Consider the following 21,352-nt stretch of genomic DNA (forward strand, 5'->3'; position numbering starts at 1 on the left):
TCATGATGTGTAAGGAGCTGGTGGGGAGGGGAATTGCTGAGACAGAGGTTGGTAGATGTTAGGTGGAAAACATGAGAAAAGAAAAAGAAAGAAAAGCTGCATGAGGCCAGATGGGAAGGAAATGAAAACGATAGAGACAGAGGCTGGAAGTTGAGCGCTGGAACCAGAGAAGGGAGTAATAAGGGGCAGATAAAATTAGGTGGGTAAGATGAAAGGTGAACGAAGTAAAAATAAATGGAGGTAGATAAGCATGTGGGTGCTGGGCCGACAGAACCAGGTGAGGGATGACAATGAGTCCAGGTAGCAAGGGAGGGAGGGATGGGAATGGTGAACATGGAAGGAGCCTTGCTGGTCGGAGTCGAAGCCCCGTGAGTTGTCGGAGCCTGGGTCGACGGAGTCTGTGTTGACAGTGTCTGGGTCGATGAAGCCCATGGCTGGGGCCTGGGTCGGTGCCACTATGCCATCAAGAGGGGACCCGGAGGTGATAGTAGAGAGGTTGGGCCAACCAACGGACAAGGTGGATCCATCGTGAGGGGACTGCCGTGAGTGGGAGGGGAGAGCCTGTTTCAATTCAACCAATTCAATTCAATTTAAAAATAGGGAAAGTGAACCTGGATATAATAGCGGGAGTGGGGACAAAAACATGCGTGAGTGGAATAGCTGACATTGGGCAATGTATTATTATACACCTAGGTCAACTGGTACATGAGGTGTTGTTTTTCTATTTTGTGTTTGGGCTCACCAAGGCAGTATAGATGGCAGAGGATGGACATCACAGTGTGGTCATGGGAAGGGGAATTCTCTGCCTCAGAAGGCAGTGGATGCCAATTCTCTGGATGCTTTCAAGAGAGAGTTAGATAGAGCTCTTAAAGATAGCGGTCAAGGGATAAGGAGAGAAGGCAGGAATGGGGGGTACTGATTGTGGATGATCAGCCATGATCACAGTGAATGGCGGTGCTGGCTCGAAGGACCCAATGTTCTACTCATGCAGATGGTATCTATTGCCTGTTGTCTATTGAGTCACAGTGAGAATTTCTGGATAGAAACTCTTAACATTGAGGATTATGTTTCTTCAACGAGTCAGTAAGAGAAGCATAGATAATCACTATTGATTAAACCAAATGTAAATGCAAGTCAGATTATGTGCGCTGATTCAAATTGATTGAGCTATTTGAAGAAACACTGTGGAGAACACTTGCATATGCACTAGTCAGCGCAAATGTGTACAGGGGAGACTTTGAAAGAGTCGAGCAAGAAGGCTTTTTATTCAGGCAACATTGATTTTCTGCTCGCTCCTTCATTTCCTGATGTCTGGGGTAAGCCTTTTCCATTGTTGACTTCTGCAGTTCATAAACTGAAGTAATCATTTCCCTAAAATAATGCAGTCAAAGTGCCATTTTACCTTTTGCAGGGCATTTGTCTTATTTCAAATTGAGTCTTATTTTAACATCATTGATGATGACAGAACTTCATGGCAATCTTAAAACAAATAACAACAACCTATGCACCAGGTTTTTGTTCAATCTGTCAGGCAATATAATGACTTTAATTTTCTTGTCAGTAAAAAAAGAGACCATTGATACTGCAGCTTCAGTGTGCTTGATGATGTAGCATTTGCTTTCTCTGATGTGACTTTCTATCAGGTGTCATTGAAAGATATCCTTCAGGAAGAGTGTCATTGACCCAGTAAAATAAGCCTTCAAAAGTCTTGACTAACGCTAAGAGATAGAAACCATAATTGCAACAGAGTACACAATCTATCCTGATTGTTCTGTTGATGTAAAACTAATTTTTCTGTTGATGTAAAACTAATACCAGTTACTATGTTATATTGCAGAGTAGCAGACATATCACATGACTTTCCTGTCCAATATGATCACAATATGAATACACATAGAAGCAACAAAATGAACATGTATGGGACATTCCCTTCCTGTCTATCCTTATCCATCTCATGGTACTCTTCCCTCCAACAATAGTAGGCGCAGAGACACTTGTCCCCACACCTCTTCCCTCATCTGCATCCAGGAAGCTAAACAATCCATCAAGGTGAGTCAGAGATTCACGTGCACCTCCTCCAACCTGGCCGATTGCGTTGGTGCTCACAGTGTGGTTTCTTTTACATCTGCACGACCAAGCAGAGATTAGGCACTCATCTTGCGGAGCAATTGCACTCTGTCTGCAATAGCCAGCCAGCTGGGGGTCATTTCATCTCCCCTTCCCATTACTAAATTCTGTCCATCCTCTGCCATCTCCACTGCCTTGGTGAGCCCAAACTCAAACTAGAAAAACAACACATCATGTTCCAGTTGGCCTAGGTGTATAAAAATAAATTGCTCAATGTCAGCTATCCCACACACGTGTTGTTTTCCAAATGTGCTGCTATTTCATCTTTTATAACTGACTCCAGCATCTTCCCCACCACTGACGTCTGGCTGACTGATCTATAATTCCCTGTTTTCTCTCTCCCTCCTTTCTTAAAAAGTGGGATAGCATTAGCTACCCTGCAATCCACAGGAACTGATCCTGAATCTATATTGGAAAATGATCACCAATGTGTGCATGATTTCTAGAGCTACCTCCCTAAAGGATGCAGACCATCAGGCCCTGGGGATTTATCAGCCTTCAGTCCCATCAGTCTACCCAACACCATTTCTTGCCTAATGTGAATTTCCTTCAGTTCCTCCATCAACCTAGGTCGCCTGGCCACTAGTACATCTGGGAGATTGGTTCTGTCTTCTCTGAGGAAGACACAAACAAAGTACCTCATTTGTCATTTCGTGGTTCCCCATAATAAATGGTCTTCAAGGGACCCACATTTGTTTCAACTAATTTTTTCCTCTTCATAGACCTAAAAAAGCTTTTACTATCCTCCTTTACATTCTTGACTAGTTTACCTTCATACCTCATCATTTCTCCCCGTATTGCTTTTTTAGTTATATTCTGTTGCTCTTCAAAAGTTTCCCAATCCTCTGGCTTCCCGCTCATCTTTGCTATGTCATACTTCTTCTTGTTTATTTTTATACTGCCCTTGACTTCCCTTGTCAGCCACGGGCGCCCCTTACTCCCCTTAGAATCTTTCCATCTATTTGGAATGAACTGATCCTGCACCTTCTGTATTATTCCCAGAAATATCTACCATTGCTGTGCCACTGTAATTCCTGCTAGGGTATCTTTTCAGTCAACTTTGACCAGCTCCTCCCTCATGGCCTCCATAGTCTTCTTTGCTCAACTGTAACACTGACACTTATGATTTTCCCTTCTCCCTCTCAAATTGTAGATTAAAACTTATATTATGATCACTACCTCCTAACCTCCTAATATATCCATTACCTTGAGTTCCCTTATCAAATCCAGTTCATTACACAACACTAAATCCAGAATTGCCTTGTCCCTGGTAGCCTCCAGTACAAGCAACTTTAAGAATCCATCTCAGAGGCACTCCACAAATTCCCCTTCTTGGGGTCCAGTACCAACCTGATTTACCCAATCTACCCAACCTACCTGCTTTTTGATATCTCCCAAAACCAATTAGTTTTGCTACATGCCAATTTTATCTCTTGATTCAACTTGCACCCTATATCCAGGCTACTGTTTGGGGGCCTGTTGATAACTCCCATTAGTGTCTGTTTACACTTACAATTCCTCAGTTCTATAAATACTGACTCTACATCTCCCGATTCTATGTCACCCCTTGCAAGGGACTGAATTTCATTCCTTTCCAACAGAGCTACCCCATCCCCTCTGACCACCTGTCTGTCTTTTCGTTAGGACGTACACCCCTGAATATTCAGTTCCAAACCCTGGACCTCTTGCAGCCATGTCTCTATATTTCCCACAACATCAAACTTGCCAATCTCTGAGCCTCAGGCTCATTCACTTTATTTCTTATACTTTGCACATTCATATAACACACTTTAACTTTGGTATAGAAACATAGAAACATAGAAAATTAGGTGCAGGAGTAGGCCATTCGGCCCTTCGAGCCTGCACCCACCATTCAATATGATCATGGCTGATCATCCAACTCAGTATCCCGTACCTGCCTTCTCTCCATACCCCCTGATCCCCTTAGCCACAAGGGCCACATCTAACTCCCTCTTAAATATAGCCAATGAACTGGCCTCAACTACCCTCTGTGGCAGAGAGTTCCAGAGATTCACCACTCTCTGCGTGAAAAAAGTCTTCTCATCTCGGTTTTAAAGGATTTCCCCCTTATCCTTAAGCTGTGACCCCTTGTCCTGGACTTCCCTAACATCGGGAACAATCTTCCTGCATCTAGCCTGTCCAACCCCTTAAGAATTTTGTAAGTTTCTATAAGATCCCCTCTCAATCTTCTAAATTCTAGAGAGTATAAACCAAGTCTATCCAGTCTTTCTTCATAAGACAGTCCTGACATCCCAGGAATCAGTCTGGTGAACCGTCTCTGCACTCCCTCTATGGCAATAATGTCCTTCCTCAGATTAGGAGACCAAAACTGTACGCAATACTCCAGGTGTGGTGTGGTCTCACCAAGGTGTGGTACTCCAGGTGTGGTCTCACCAAGACCCTGTACAACTGCAGTAGAACCTCTCTGCTCCTATACTCAAATCCTTTTGCAATGAAAGCTAACATACCATTCGCTTTCTTTACTGCCTGCCGCACCTGCATGCCTACCTTCAATGACAGGTGTACCATGACACCCAGGTCTCGCTGCATCTCCCCCTTTCCCAATCGGCCACCATTTAGATAATAGTCTGCTTTCCTGTATAATCACAATCACCATAATCATAATCATAATCATACTTTTTTAGCCAAATTTGTTTTGCAACATATGATAACTTTGATTTGCCATACAGTCATACCAATAAAAAGTAACAGAACACCCAAAATATATGTTAACATAAACATCCTCACTGTGATGGAATACGAAAAAAAGTTCAATCTCTTCCCTTCTTTGCTCTGCCGCGAACAGGGCCATCAAGCCTACCGTTGAGAGGGCGATCTTGGCTCCCGTAGCCAACAGCATTTAGTCCCTTGCGTCGGGGTGATCAAGCTCCTGCATTGGGGGCAATCTCAGCTCTCCCGCACCAGCCGATCTGACCCAGGGTCAGGGCTGGTCGAAACCTTCTCTGTCGTTTGGAGCTCGCGACATCAGTCTCGATCCAGGACTGCGAGCTCCTCGATGGTGAAATCTACAGGCAAGGTATCGGCTCTGATGGTAAGTCCACGGCCCCGTGCTGGGGCTCAAACTCAGTCCTGAGCAAGGCCGCCATCTCCATGATGTTAGGCTGCAGAGTGTCCGGAGATATGATATGGAAAACAAACGAATCCCCGGTAAGGTAAGAGATTGAAAAAAAGGTTTCCCCCAACAATTCACCTCCCCTTTCACACCTTGACCTTACTCTCTTATCCCTTCTCAAACTTTCCTTCCCATTAATTTGGGAGTCTTATGTAACTTTCCTGTACTCACTTCCCCTTTAACTCCATCTTTATACTCTCAATTCATTCAATCCCTCCTCATGCTATTTACTTTAAAACCACACGTGTAGCACTAGCAAACATAGAAACATAGAAAGTAGGTGCAGGAGTAGGCCAATTGGCTCTACGAACCAGCACAACCATTCAATATGATCATGGCTGATCATCCAGAATCAGTGCCTTGTTGCTCCTTTTTCTCCATATCACTCGATTCCGTTAGCCCTAAGAGCTAAATCTACCTCTCTCTTGAAAATATTCAGTGAATTGGCCTCCACTGCTTTCTGTGACAGAGAATTTCACAGATTCATAACTCCCTGGGTGAAAAAGTTTTACCTCATCTCTGTCCTAAATGGCCTACCCCTTATTCTTAAATTGTGAACCCAGGTTCTGGACTCCCTCTACAACAAGATAATTTATCCTGCATCTAGCCTGTCCAATCCATTAAGAATTGTATATGTTTCTATAATACCCCCTCTAATCCTTCTAAATCCCAGTGAATATAAGAATTTATCATTTATATCATTTATTATTATATTATTATTATTATTATTATTATTATTATACAAATCTGTATAAATGTATGTAAAATTTATCGCAAAACAGACAAAGTGCCACCTTCAGGAAACAGAAAATGGCCGAGCTGGTTAGGAGCAGATATCATCTTTGTAAGGGAGAAAGGTTCCTATCCCTAACAAGATAAATAATGACTAGGACATAGTCCTTGTTGAAGGATTCCTGCAGTGGGATCTTCTGTTCATTTTCCCTATCTGGAGACAGTTGTGTTATAGTAGACAAATATAATCAGCAAACAAGGTTTACAAATTACAGATGACCCCATTTGAGTACTCAAGGTCAGGGAAGCAACAGCACCCTCAATTAAAACAGAAAATGTTTTGCTGTTTCTCAGTATCAGCTCTCTTGCTTCGGTGATCAAGGTTTGACCTATGCCATTGGTATGCCATAACCAGCTGCACTGCACAATGTTGTCATTTTCACAAAAATGGCTCCACATCGGAATGAACAACAATTTATTCACCCATGCACATTGTGAGCTTCTTGACAAAGGATATGGATTCTGAAATATCTTAGTTCAGCCATTTAGCTTCAAGATTTAGATTGCTGCTCATCCCCAGCGAACATGCTTCCATAATTAACAGCGATAGATAAATATCTAATTATCTTACTATTTCAACATTCTTTATTCTCTGTTGCCCATTTGCCTCTAGGCAACTGAAAATCAGTTGCATATGTGGAATGACTGACAAACAAGCCAAGTTATTAGTAAATGCATTTGTTGTGGCTTCCAGTGTTGCTGGATATCCATCTTTAGATTAGCGAGTAAATTGCTGTAATGTAATTATACAATAATGCAAAAAGCCATTCAGAGCACAGAAACTACATCATGCAGCATCAAGATTATTCCACTGTGAACATAAGACAATCATTAATGGCATTGCACAAAAAAATGCCTCACTAGTTAATTTCCAATGGCTTTGTTCACGAAGAATACGCCAAAATACACATTAGCAGATGTTGACTGATAACAGTCACACAACATGTACTGTAATTAACTCCATTGTTTTAACAACTACCCTTACTTTATGCTGCAGTTCTGTTGTGTCGGTCATTAATTTCATCCAAGCAGTCATTTAATATGAAGTGAAATAAATACAATCCAGAAAGTGGATTGTGTAGTGCTGTGCTTTTGTGTACTGTGCAATCCAAAACAAAAACGTGATGTTAAATATCCAAGACTTCACGCCAATGGATGATCTGCAACTTACATTAGTCTCCTATGCATCAACCGGGTGGCACCATCAGCGATGGCAGCCTCGCCAACAGACTGTTTTTCCGTCTTTTTTGTTATTTTTAGTGTGTTTGGAAAGTATGTGTTAATGATCTCTGGTTGATGTTTTCTGGAGGAGGGGGTCGGGGGAAACTTTTTTCAATCTCTTACCTTGCTGGAGATGCAATTGTTTTCCGGATCGTATCTCCGGTCGTTCTGCGGCCTAACATCATGGAGCTGGTGGCCTTGCTCGAGATGGACTTTGAGCCCCACTGCAGGGCCGTGGACTTACCATCGGAGTCTGCAATTATTTGCCTGGGATCGACGCTCCAACCGCGGCCTGTGGATTTCACCATCGAGGAGCTCGCAGTCCCGGGTAGAGACTAATGTCAGGAGGTTCACAGGAGCCACAGGAGGTTCGGCTAGCCCCGACCCGGGGTCCGATTCCCCCGATGCGGGAACTTGATCATCCCGACGTAGAGGGCCTGATCGTCGGTGCGGGAGCCAAGATCGCCCCGACAATGGAAGGTTCACTCGACCACGATAGAACAAAGAAGGGACGAAGATTGACTTTTTTTGGCTTCCATCACAGTGAGGAATGTGGGGCAGTCGCTGTGGTGGATGTTCATGTTAAAAATGTATTTGGGTGTTTTGTTGCTCTTTATTGGTATGACTGTATGACAAATCATTCCTCGTATGTTGCAAAACATACTTGGCTAATAAAGTACTATTATGATGATTATGATTATGATCAATGTACTGAACCACTGAGGACACCAGATGCGCCCAGTGGAGTCCAGTTAAATGCCATACAAATCTGGATACCATTTGTGTAACTTCTAAACCCACAGGCTACTCATGAAATTAGGCATCCCCTGTTAAACCTGCTTCAATATGATCTTGGGAGCATTGACCTTACTGCTCCTACATGGCCGCACTATCACGCCTTTCCACCTGTGCCAATATGTACCTTGAGTTGCCTTTGCTGCAAAATATGTTGAATATTAATGCAAATAGTTTTTGCTGTGGAGGCTGATTGAATTTGTCAGGGTTGACCTGAGGAATCCCGACCCGAAACATCACCTTTCCATAATCTCCAGAGATGCCGCCTGACCCATTTAGTTACTCCAGCACTTTGTGTCCTTTTCTGTAAATCAGCATCTGCTTTTCCTTGTGTCAACACAGAGATGACCTACTATTGTTCTTATCTTTGGATAAAATCGGATAATTGACAAAAATCATGAGAGAAAACTCGATAGACCTTCACTCCGACCCAATATCCTTCTTATTTGAAAATATAGATCCAAATCTTGTTAAATGTATCAAATATCTTTACTTTTTTCACTGGCTAAACATAACTATAGAAATACAATACCTGTCAAAGCATTTAGTTGTGTTCATCTTCCATAAATGTCATTGGGTGCTAATGAGGCAGAACATTCCAATGTCATTGATCTTACCTGTGACAGAGCTCTGGGATTCATCATTTGTCTTGGAATAAGGTTGCCACAAATTAGAAGCAGGGAAACAATTCTCCATTATTTATTTCTCTATTTTCTTTAGGAAGTTTGGTGTATCTTATCGAGCCCTATTATTTACACCTATACATTAAAACTTTGCAATTTCTCATCCTTAAACATTTCCAGATTCATTTAATTCCCATCATCCTTCCTTTTGCTAAGGCTAAAACCCTCTATTCATTAAGTGATACATTTTGGTAGAAGCTACAAAGGGATTCATGCAATGAAAAGAGTGAAACCAAGCACAAATTGGAGGAATAATATTTAATAATATTATTGAATAGCTTACAACTCAATGGTATGAACAATAGGTGAACATTCTCCTATTTCAGGTAACCCCCCCACCCTGCTCCACTCTCTATCCTGAGCCCTCCCCACAATGGTGCAGAGATATTTCTCCCACTATCCCACTCCTCTTTCCCCTCCTTGCCCCTTCCATCTACATCCCTCTCTCACTCCCTCTAGCTTTACATTTCATGCCTCTTCTCTCCTTATCTGACATTCTTTTGTCACTTTTATATCTCTTGCATTTGTCCGTCCATCTGCCATTCAAAACCGCATCACTTGTAGCCACCTCTCATATGCCAGACTTTATCCCGTCGCCACTTCTTTTCCAGCATTTCCTCCCTTTTACAATCAGTCTGAAGAAGTGTTCTGACCCAAAATGTTGCCTATCCATTCCTTCCACAGATTCTGCCTGACCCACTGTGTTACTCCAGAACAAGTGTTTCATGGAAAAGGCTTCTCTGCCTTGATATCAGTGATTATATTGGAATTACTGTTGATTCCAAGTGGAAGCCTTGGTATTTAGCAATGACACGGACCTAATTCACCAGTGGTGCTTCAGTTACCATCTACACCTATGCTTCACCAGAGGGGTCCAAGTACTGTCTAAAGGATGTGAGAACTTCTGCAGACATCCCAACTCTCAGGCAGGGAAATCTGCCCACTGAGGCTACATTGGGATAATGCTTCGGTTCCCATTCCAATGAAAGAGAAAAATTAGCAGCTGAAAAGAAAGGTAAATAATGCTTCCTTGTTGATTGATTCTTATTTCAAATATTTTAAATTATTTTTAAGTGTGTGCATAATTTTAACCTTCCAACTTGCAAAATGTTTCATTAGAATTAAAATGTTCCATCTTTTATAATTGGTATTGAGTAACATTAAGTGTCAGGTTTAACTTTAGCTAGTCTAGGAGGCAGGGTAGTTGTTCTGTAAAGGAGCCCTCACAATGAGATGCACCGTATCAATGACCCTTCAACTACTTCAGCCTGGAAACTGACGGAGGAAACCACATGACAGAAGAGGACTGAACTCAAGGCAGGTCAGATTTCTCTAGCTAGGATTCTAATGGATATGCCTTCCAATTCTTGACCCCAAATCTTAGGAAGGATGTGGGAAAACCTGGAGAAGATGCAGACAAGCCAAAATGACACCACATGTGTGCAGAAAGAGATAAAACCCAGAGGAATTTATGCGTGAATCCTTGAATGTGGTGAATTTGTTGATAAAGTTTGGTGAGAAAACATATAGGATCCTGTGCTTTATTGAGTCAGATAATCATATTGCATGGAAATGGGCCCTTTTGCCTTTCTACATTTAAAGAAGCAAAGGCAGGAAGGATATATACTATCATGAAATACAAGATAGGACACTAATGGTGTATGTTATCCATCCTTGACTCCAAATGGATGTGGAACACCTTGAGAGGATGCAGACAGGAATTATCAATGGTTTGATGAATAAAGAGTTTTTGTTACAAGTGTAGCATTGAGAAGTCAAGGTGATAATAAAAAAAAGCCTAGTGGAGATTTGATTTGAAAATTATCTTGGCAGAAAATACAGTAAGGCTGTTCTCATTGGTGAATGATTTAAGGGCAAGGAGATATAGATTTGAAATAACAAGAGAAAATATGTGTGGGAAATGAGGAAAAGCTTCTTCACGCAAAGAATGGCGATAATCTGAAGGATTGTAGACAGTGAGATTGTTGTTTTCAGAGGGGAGTTAAATAGGCACAAGAAAAAAATAGTTCCTGGTCATGAAACACTGTGAGAATGGAATCGATGGAATGGCACCACAGTCATGGATCAAATTTTTGTAATTTTATGATTCCATTGTTCTATGCATGCCCATCAATTTCTTGTGTTTTAGTATCTTTGCATCTTTTCTCTCACGTATCCTACCTCAGATACCAATACTTCCTGGCTTCACTGTCAGAATGAAAGTTTTCACTATTTTCGAGATTTGTTTTATCACACTCACCCTCTCTCCTCTACAATCTTTTCAGATGCCGCCTACTTTATTTCCCAAGTGTTTCTTTTTTGTTTCCCATTTCTTTACCAAGACTCAATGTGCCTTGTGGTTTATTAATTTGTTTTATTTTTAATCTATTTACTTATTAACAGCAACCTTAAACTTATTAAATTCCTTTTTTTTTAAATCGTACATGTTTACTCTGTAAATTAACAACAATGTTGTTAAAAAAATTATTAATCTACAAAAACAACAAAAGAATGAGCTTCATTTTCCGTTAGTCTTTGATCACTGATATTTTTGTCATACTTATGCTTAATCAGGCACTCAATGGATTTCATGGTTAAATCAACCATTAGATCGACCACTGTGGAGTCTTTTTTTTTAAAGGTAGCAGAAGTTAAGTGTTTTGGTATAGGGTTGTACAAGGATGGTCATGAAAATGTGTTGCCTTAACACATTTTTTTTTTTTTCTTTACTGGAATTTTTTTTTTTAAATCACCTTTAGCAAATGCTGTCCCATTTCCTTCATGCCTACAAGCATGAATTTCAGACACATGCTGTCACTATCAATAAACATATGGCAAGAAACATATAGAAAGTTGCCAGGGGGAGGTGCTCATTACGTGTTGGGTACATGAACAGCCATCCTAATCAGATCCAGTGATCATTTTAATCTGTATTTCAAAACAATTTCACAGTGACCTCAGGTTTTAGAACCCCTTGTATTTTTCCATTTCTGTTGTACTGTTTTGCACACATAGCATCGCCATTGAGTGTCAGTGAGATCATTACTTTCTTGCAATGCTATGATAATTATCTATTTCATTATCTATTTCATTTCTTCTTGCCTCACTGACTCAACTTCAGTAGTCATACACACCACCACCATACTTCAGTACCAGCTGAATGGTTAAAGAGAAGAGATATCTGTGTTGTTTGGCAGCTAGATAACAGTAATTTCAAAATTACTTCCCAGAAGCCGAATTTGCTTTGCTATTACATGAGTGCTTTTGGCCTCCAGGTAAGTCCAGTTTAAAATTTCAACATATTTTTACCTAATGTCTCAAGATACTGACAACATCTGAAGCAGGAAGAAAATACTAGCCTGTCACATTCATTTGAAACCAGTGCATGAACTATCTAGCATGTCAGGCCAGAGATAATGAATCATCTTCGACTCAAATTCAGAGTTGCAAATAAATTAGTCAAGGGTTAGATTCAGAGGTTTGGGATGTGAAACTCCTGAAAGCCAAGTTAAATTTGTAAACAATATGATAGTTAGTAATGAAATGAGACAGTGAATCCTCATTATGATTAAAGTGAGCAAAGCCATGAATTATCATAAAAAAACAAGTTACTACACATAACATTAAAAACAAGGCTTTTTTGAGGGAGACCATTTCAAACCCTTTTGGAGTCGTAGAAGTATTTTTTTTTAAGCATAATCATCTTGGTACTGTTTAAAAAAAGTGATTTCAATTTTTACATAATAACCTGCAAAACATTTTTTTGAAAAAGTGTCAATTTCATATGTTATATCTTGGATAGGTAAAAAGTATAAAAATCATCTCCTCATCCATATTTGTGGTTCATTGGAACTTTGTTATTAACAGTTATTACACTTTTCCATTATAATGTTCACCACATTTACTCCACTCAGTGCCTGTCATTGTTTGTTACTTCATGGAGAATCCAACACAAGTCAATCACACAACTTAATTGAATTTAACAAAAGTTACCTAACTCTATGTTTGCCTACATGCATACATGTCAGAATTTATAGTCCCAGTGGTTACATGTCATCTTTAATGGGATATGTCAATGGTTGGTGAAATTAAAGCTTGTCAGGGAGAAGAATACACTACTTGTATTTGTTACTTCAAATGGTTTACAATTGTCCAGATAAATACTCGGGCTGTTGCCCCAATCCATGAATTTACTGTATTGTATTGAATTGAATTGAATTGAATTGAATTTCCTATATTGTCGTTCAAACAGGTTTGAACGGAATTTCGAACCATGCAGTCATTCCTTGCTTCTTTTCCCACAGTCAGGCAGTCAAACTGTTGTGTCGAGACTCTCAATGTTGAAGCCCCCGCCGGGCGATGATAGATCCCGTGGCCGATTTTGATCATCGCGAATGGGCTGATTCAAACTCCACGATTCAGGGCGGGCGAAGCTGCTGTTGCGGAAGCTCCCGAAAATTGGTCACCAACCAGGGACCTGCGAGCTCCCAATGTTATCGTCCACAGGGTTCGTGGCCAAAGCCTCCGAAGCTCCGAAGTCGGGTCGCAGCCGCAACGCCACCACAGCCTCCAAAGTCAGCCAGGTCCGTGGTGGTAAGTCCACAGGTTCTGCCACTGGAGCCTTCAAGGTCGATTCCAGTTGGAGGTCGCTAGCTCCACGATGTTAGGCCTCAGCACAGACGGAGATACAAGGAAAAGGTTGCATCCCCATTGAAGGAAGAAATTTAAAAAAAACGTTTTTTTTAATTTTCCCCACCCCCCCCTCCACATACACACAACTAAAAATAGATTAAAAAAATACATCTAACAAGATAAAAAGAAAACAAATAGAAGAAAGACAGACAAACTGCAGTCAAGCCGCAGCTGCTTGGGCAGCGCCGCCACTTCGGGAAGAAGTACATATGAGAAGCTATGGTATTAAAGAATCTTAAAAACCTAGACTTTCAGGGAATGACAAATATTAATATCAATTCAATAATGGATACAAGCTTGCTTTACTTTTCAACAAGGAATAATCATAATGTCCTCTTTATTGAGCACTGGAGGGTAGTTGGAGTTCATTTAACTTAATTCAATTTAATTTATTTTAATTTAACTCAAAGATGCATGACTGAACTAATATGCAAAATTTGAAATGAAACTAATGAAAAAAGGCCTGTCACTTTAATTTTCCATCCTACTCCCGTTCTGACATCTGTCTCTGGCCTATTTTACTGTTCCAACCAAGTTTACTCTAAGTTCAAGAAACATTACCCCATTTTTAAACCAGGTATATTACTCCCAGCCTTCAAGACCAACATTTATTTCAATCAGACACAAATACTCAGTATAAACTAACATCTGCAGTTTCTTCCTATGCATTTATTTCAATAATTTCAATTGATAAATCTACTCAATTTGTATCATAACTAGTCATCCACTTGTAATAACTGTTACTTTTTTTCTCTACAGAGGCTGCCTGAGAAGCATGTTCTGCATTAATTTCTGGCACCCTCAATGTTTTGCATCTGATCATTTAAGCTTTTCTCTTTCATGCCCCTTTGCTTTTCAATCATCTCTTAGGGTGGAAATATTAAATATGATATATCTTTAAGGTCAAAGGGGTAAAGTTGAAAGGAGCTGAACAGAGCATGTTTTTTAAACAGGTGATCAGTGCCAGGGGTGGTGATGGAGGTTGATATGACAGGGACAAAGATGGAGGGATATGGATAATATGCAGGCACAAGAGATTAGTTGAAATTGGCATATGTTTCGCACATATATTGTGAGCCGTAAGGCCTGTTCATCTGCTGTGCTATGTTTTACGTTCTATGTATTTATGTAAATTGCTCGTTCTAAGCATCTCCCCAGTCTAGTTTCCGTCAAAAATCACTGAGTCAAGCACTTGCGCATCTAAACTTTATTTTGACAAAACATAATTACAGTTCAACTACTATACCTAACCACCACGGGTTTGATCCTTGTATCTGCCTGATCAAGCCCTCCTAGCCTTGTTCAAGCAGAAACACTCGAGAAGGTCACGCAGTCCCAAGCGCTCTCCCAGAAGATCGACGCAGGACCTCGTGGCAGCGGACTTTTATAGGCACCCAAAACTTGAGGAGCCAAACCACATGGGGGTGGTTTCTTTACAATCCAGTTACAGATATCGATTGTGTTCAAGAAGGAATTGCAGATGCTGGAAGATCGAAGGTACACAAAAATGCTGGAGAAACTCAGCGGGTCCAGCAGCATCTATGGAGCGAAGGAAATAGGCGACGTTTTGGGCTGAAACCCTTCTTCAGACTGACTGAGTCTGAAGAAGGGTTTTGGCCCGAAACGTCGCCTATTTCCTTCGCTCAATAGATGCTGCTGCGCCTGCTGAGTTTCTCCAGCATTTTTGTGCACCTATAGATATCGATTAACCCCATACATGACAGACATTTCCCTAACCCAATAATATGGTGGCTAATACATTGTATTCAAACAGTGTCTCAGAAGAAACGAACATCGTAACATTTGCCCTGATATGCAAGAAAACCAGACAAGGCTCAATACTTAATCCAATCAACATTCAGCAAAGTAAAGCTTTGCAACATTATTTACAATTATTTACAAAGTGTATGTCTGGTTTGCATTCATCCATCCATTCTATGCATTTTGCAACTAATTGTGCTGGTTCTGCAGATGTTCCCATTTTCTTCCTGCAGCTCTGATCTAGGCTCTAGACAAACTGGCACCATTTCTACAGAAAACACTTTTAAATTGACCAAATGGCCTAGCAGCCCTGAAGCCTTTACTCAATTTTAGGATCCTGGCCTCCCCAATTTGACCAGGATAAACATTTACACCTCCTATAACCATATAACCATATAACAATTACAGCACGGAAACAGGCCATCTCGGCCCTACAAGTCCATGCCGAACAAATGTTTTTCCCCTAAGTCCCACCTGCCTGCACTCGTACCATAACCCTCCATTCCCTTCTCATCCATATGCCTATCCAATTTATTTTTAAATGATACCAATGAACCTGCCTCCACCACTTCCACTGGGAGCTCATTCCACACCGCCACCACTCTCTGCGTAAAGAAGTTCCCCCTCATATTACCCCTAAACTTCTGTCCCTTAATTCTGAAGTCATGTCCTCTTGTTTGAATCTTCCCTATTCTCAAAGGGAAAAGCTTGTCCACATCAACTCTGTCTATACTCCAACCTCCTCCAGAGAGATTGTGGGTGATTAACAAACCTTCACCATACCTTCCCAGCCATTATCACCGACCTCAGCATCATGTACTCTCTCCGACTGCAGTATGGTCTCCATTCTACCACAGGCACCACCTTTGAACTGAAATGTTAATTCTGTCTCTATCTTTCATTGTGCTGCCTCATTACAAAATATTTCCAGAATTTTTGGTTTTATGATGCTTGACGTTAGCAAGTTTGCTTTTAAGGTTACCCAAACTAAACCTTCATCTCAGATCTTGTGTACTGATTGTGGATGATCAGCCATGATCACATGGCTCGAAGGGCCAAATGGCCTACTCCTGCACCTGTTGTCTATTCAGCATCTTAAAATTCTATCTTGAGATTGACATTAGCCACGTCACAGCAAGAAGCAATGTAGCATTCTCATTTAAATTACCAGAAGCAATGTAGCATTCTCATTTAAACCAGATAATTAATATCAGACTCTCTTTTGGCTCCATGTGCTATCAATGTTCTATGGTATATACATGCAGTGCATTATAATTTTCTGCATGGATTATAAAATTATCTTTATTTGTTTTAAATCGATAAATTGCATCTTAAGCGTGGTATATAACATCCATTTGTAAAATAAGAAAATTAAACACAGTGTTCCTGGTTAACGACATAATCTTGTAGCCAAGGAGATCAGTGCACTTAAGCAGGACCTGCAATCAAAGGATCACGATGCATTTCAATTATAATCAAAACCCAAGAACTCTTCAGAAATCATTATGTCTTTTCACATACTTGTTCACAATTACACATATTCAGATCAACAATAAATTAGTATAAAATTGCATATGCAGTGGTCATGAACAGAATTTTACATGACTGTGTGGCATTCCATACTCCAATCTTTTCCATATTTTACATTTGGGTTCCATTTACAATGCATGCATGAATCATTACAGAGACAGAAAACGTCGTACAACCACATAATTTACTTTAATATGATATTGCGGTATCTTCACGGCAGAATGACAACAACAAATAGATGCTTACATTCATTCGCTTGGTGCTTTAGATGCTTTGAATCAAAGATACTAGAGCGGAGCAAGATAGACCACTCCGCGAAATAGCCATAGTAACTGATGGGTAATCTTCAGCGTCATTTCCGTAATCGGCTTCTGTCATAGCGGCATCCACATCTACAAGCGGAGCGTACTGCTCTACTATAATTTGCTCGAATCGCCAATGTAGGCGACCTGACCTGTCTTTCTTCAGGTTCCCCACGAAAAACGAAAGGTGAGAAAAAAAATTTATTACTTTCTGTCGTATAGTGAAAATATTATTTAGCCTGCCCGATCTCTCCCTATAGCTCAGATAGTCGAGTCGTTGCCAGGACTCAACTATCTGAGCTATCAAGTGGGAGAGATCAGGCAGGCTAAATAATATAATTTCTTTCTGCGTCTCATACAAATTCAGCTGAACATCTGGACCAAATATCGTAGAAGGGACTATGATCTTTGGTCTAGACTCTGTTGCATTTGTGCAGCCCCTGTATCTAAGGGAACAATGACATAACCATGAGGAGCACACATTAAAGCCTTACATAGAAACATAGAAAATAGGTGCAGGAGTAGGCCATTCGGCCCTTCGAGCCTGCACCGCCATTCAATCTGATCATGGCTGATCATTCAACTCAGTATCCTGTACCTGCCTTCTCTCCATACCCCCTGATCCCTTTAGCCACAAGGGCCACATCTAACTCCCTCTTAAATATAGCCAATGAACTGGCCTTAACTATCTTCTGTGGCAGAGAAGTTTCCTTCCAAATGTATGATGACTGTAACCATATACATATAGCATATAACCATATACAATTCTATTCTTACGATCTCAACAATGTATTATTATAAGCCAATCCATTTGGCTTTACTAGGCGATTACTTGGGGACAAGTTTAGTGGCTGCCTCATGTGCTCAACAGATGAAGCAAATTGCTTCCTCTTTGATACCCTGAGTGATCCAGTGAGGGAACAGGAGCTCAAACCCAACACAGCTCTCACCAGCCCAGCACCCCAACAACAGAGTTCAATCTGAGGGAGCCAAGTCTGAAGGAGGTTAAGGAGGTTATCAAGGCAGCCTGCTCAGCCTCTGAGCCAGGCCCTAGTGGCGTACCATACATAGTGCTCAGGCGCTGCCCAGAGCTCCTTCAACACCTATGGAAGATCTTGAAGGTGGTATGGTGAAGGGGAGAGTTGCTGACCAGTGGAGGTGCACTGAGGGAGTTTGGATCCCGAAAGAGCAAAACTCGAAGAACATCAATAAGTTTTGGTCAATCTCACTGCTGAGCGTCGAAGGGAAGATGCTGTTCAGCATTGTCTCCCGAAGATTAACTGAGTTTCTCCTCAAAAACAGCTACATCGACCCCTCAGTGCACAAGGGTGGGATTCCGGGAGTTCCTGGCTGCTTGGAGCACACTGGAGTAGTCACACAGCTCATTAGAGAAGCCCATGTAAACAGAGGCGACCTAGTTGTTCTGTGGTTGGACCTGACCAATGCCTATGGATCCATAGCGCACAAACTGGTTGAGCTTGCACTACACCAACACCATGTTCCCAACAAGATCAAGGTCCTGATCCTGGATTATTACCATAATTTCAGGCTGAGGGTGACTTCTGGGTCAGAAACATCAGACTGGCATCGGTTTGGAAAAGGAATAATAACGGGCTGCACCATCTCTGTTATTCGTTTTGCTCATGCCATGAACATGGTGGCCAAGTCAGCTGAAGTGGAATGCAGAGGCCCCCTAACCAAGTCTGGTGTACGACAGCCCCCAATAAGAACTTTTATGGATGACCTTACCATCACCACAACATCAGTCCCAGGAAGTAGGTGGCTCCCACAAAGTCTTGAGAAACTTAACACCTGGGCAAGGATGAGTTTCAAGCCAACAAAGTCAAGGTCCATGCTGCTGAAGAAGGGGAAGGTAACTGACAGATTCCACTTCTTACTATCTGGAACTGCCATTCCCTCCATCACTGAGCAACCTGTCAAGAGTTTGGGGAAGGTTTTTGACGCAACTCTGAAAGACACTGCTGCCATTCCAAAGTCCATCAAAGACCTTGAAGCCTGGCTCACCAAAGTTGACAAGTCAGGTCTGCCAGGCAGATTCAAGGCCTGGATCTATCAGCATTCCATCCTGCCCCGAGTCCTGTGGCCTCTGCAGGTTATCGCTGTTACATTGACCACAGTTGAGTCCATCGAAAGGAAGATCAGCGGCTTTCTCCGCAGGTGGCTTGGCCTTCCCCGCAGACTTACCAGTGCAGCACTGTATAGGACCAGTAACATCTTGCAGCTCCCATTCAGTGGCCTCACAGAAGAGTTTATGGTGGCACGGACATGAGAAACTCTGTACTAAAGGGTCTCCAGTGACCAGAAAGTGTCATCGGCTGGCATTGAGGTGAGAACAGGGAGGAAATGGAGAGCGGAGAAAGCAGTGGAAGTGGCAGAGTCACGCCTAAGGCAAAAGGCATTGGTGGGAATCATGGCAACTGGCAGAGCGGGTTTGGGAAACTTCCCTTAGACAAGGCCCGGGGCAAGGAGAGACACCATCTAATCCAGGAAGAGGTCCGAGTAGGTGTGGAGGAAGAGCATGTGAGCAGGATGGTGGGGCTCAGACAGCAGGGAGCGTGGACAAGGTGGGAGAGCATACCGCAGCGCAGGATTACCTGATCAAACATCATGCAGGCAGACTTCCAGCGCATCCGGTTCCTTGTCCAAGCTGTCTACAATGCCCTACCAAGCCCAGCAAACATCCACGTCTGGGGCAAGAGAGAGAGACACCTTTCTGCTCACTTTTTTCTGGAAGAGGATCATTAGAACTCTCCTCAGCAGCTGCCCAAAGTCTCTTGGGGAAGGTCTCTATCGGTGGCGCCATGACCAGGTGCTCAAGGTGGTTGCTGAGAGCATAGCCACTGCCATCGGTAACAGCATACGGTAACTGTAATTGGTAACAGCAAACACCACCATGCCCCAGAGAAATCAATCACTTTTGTCAAAGCTGGAGAGAAGACTTGACCACAACCAAAAACAAGGACGGGTGTGGAGGCAGCTGCACGTCGATCTGGGAAAACAGCTGAAATTTCCACAGCACATCACAGCAACATCACTCCGGTCAGATATGATCATCACCTCGAAAGTGACAAAACAGCTGATCATTCTGGAGCTGACAGTGCCCTGGGAAGAGCGTATTGAAGAGGCTAATGAGACGAGACGCGCAAAGTACCAGGAACTGGTGGAGATGTGTCAGGACAACAGCTGGAAGACATACTATGAGCCCATAGAGGTGAGCTGTAGAGGCTTTGCAGGACACTCACTCTGCAAAGTCCGCAACCAGTTGGGCATTACGGGGCTGGCAAAGAAGAGGGCCATTCAATCCGCAAGCGAAGCCGCAGAGAAACCCATTAGGTGGCTTTGGATTAAGAGGGCTGATCCATGGGCAGTTGCTGCTGGCACGCAAGTTGGGGTTTGATCAACCTCGGCTGGGTCACCTGGGCGAGGGTGTCTGATGTTGTGAGACCCGAAACACCCGATGACCCCAGGTCACATCACTGATGATGCGTCCCAGCGCATCTAGAAGATGTATCTTTCACACTCACACTGACATAATTTAAAAAAACTTTTATATTAATCTCTGTTAATAAGTACAGTGTCCTATTTGTTTTATTAATTGCTCTGTCAACCTGCCCATCAACCTACAAGGATTTATGCACCTGCTGTACATTTTTGGTTTTGTTCTTGTTGTAAGGCATGTATGCTAGTGTAAGAAGATTTTAATAAGCTCTCCTACATCTAAGGTAAATTGACATATTAGATAAAAAAATGCGTCTTCAATATACATAACTCTCCCCACCCCTGAAAACAATTTTTGCATTTAAGTGATATGTCATCCACTCTGCAGGTATGTAGTTATAATCAAATTTGTTCTCATAAGCTAATCCTATATGATATTATTATGTTAATCTTATAAAAAGATTATTATTATAAATTAATCCTATATCATATTTTATGTAATTTCAGATGTCGACAGTGGGTCCGGAATACTCGTTCACAAGATGACATGTGCATGGGGAATCTCGGCCAAGGTCAGCACAGCTGGGCCGCCAGATGTTGTGTGGAGGGCAGGGGTGTTGAGAAGGAGGGGGTCGGTGCATCATGCCAGCCACTCACTCAGTAGCTCAGGTGGATGGGAGCGGCTGCTGGGACAGGACAGCGAAACTGCTGCTAGACCAGGGGCCCGCAGGCCACCTGGGCGCTGCAGCTAGTCCCGGAGGGTCCTGGCCCCAATGCAAAAAAGGTTGCCGACACCTGGACTAAACCAGCCCTTGATCCTGTCCCGCCAGCCTTTG

The 21,352-nt window shown here is 42.1% G+C and overlaps 1 pseudogene; it reads left to right on the top strand.

Annotated features, from left to right (window-relative positions):
• The first annotated feature begins 430 nt into the window (after positions 1–430).
• LOC129708290 (uncharacterized) lies at positions 431–20,512 on the top strand (annotated as a pseudogene).
• Positions 20,513–21,352: the final 840 nt, after the last annotated feature.

This window comes from Leucoraja erinacea, chromosome 1, assembly GCF_028641065.1.
Source record: "Leucoraja erinacea ecotype New England chromosome 1, Leri_hhj_1, whole genome shotgun sequence".
Lineage (NCBI taxonomy): Eukaryota > Metazoa > Chordata > Chondrichthyes > Rajiformes > Rajidae > Leucoraja > Leucoraja erinaceus.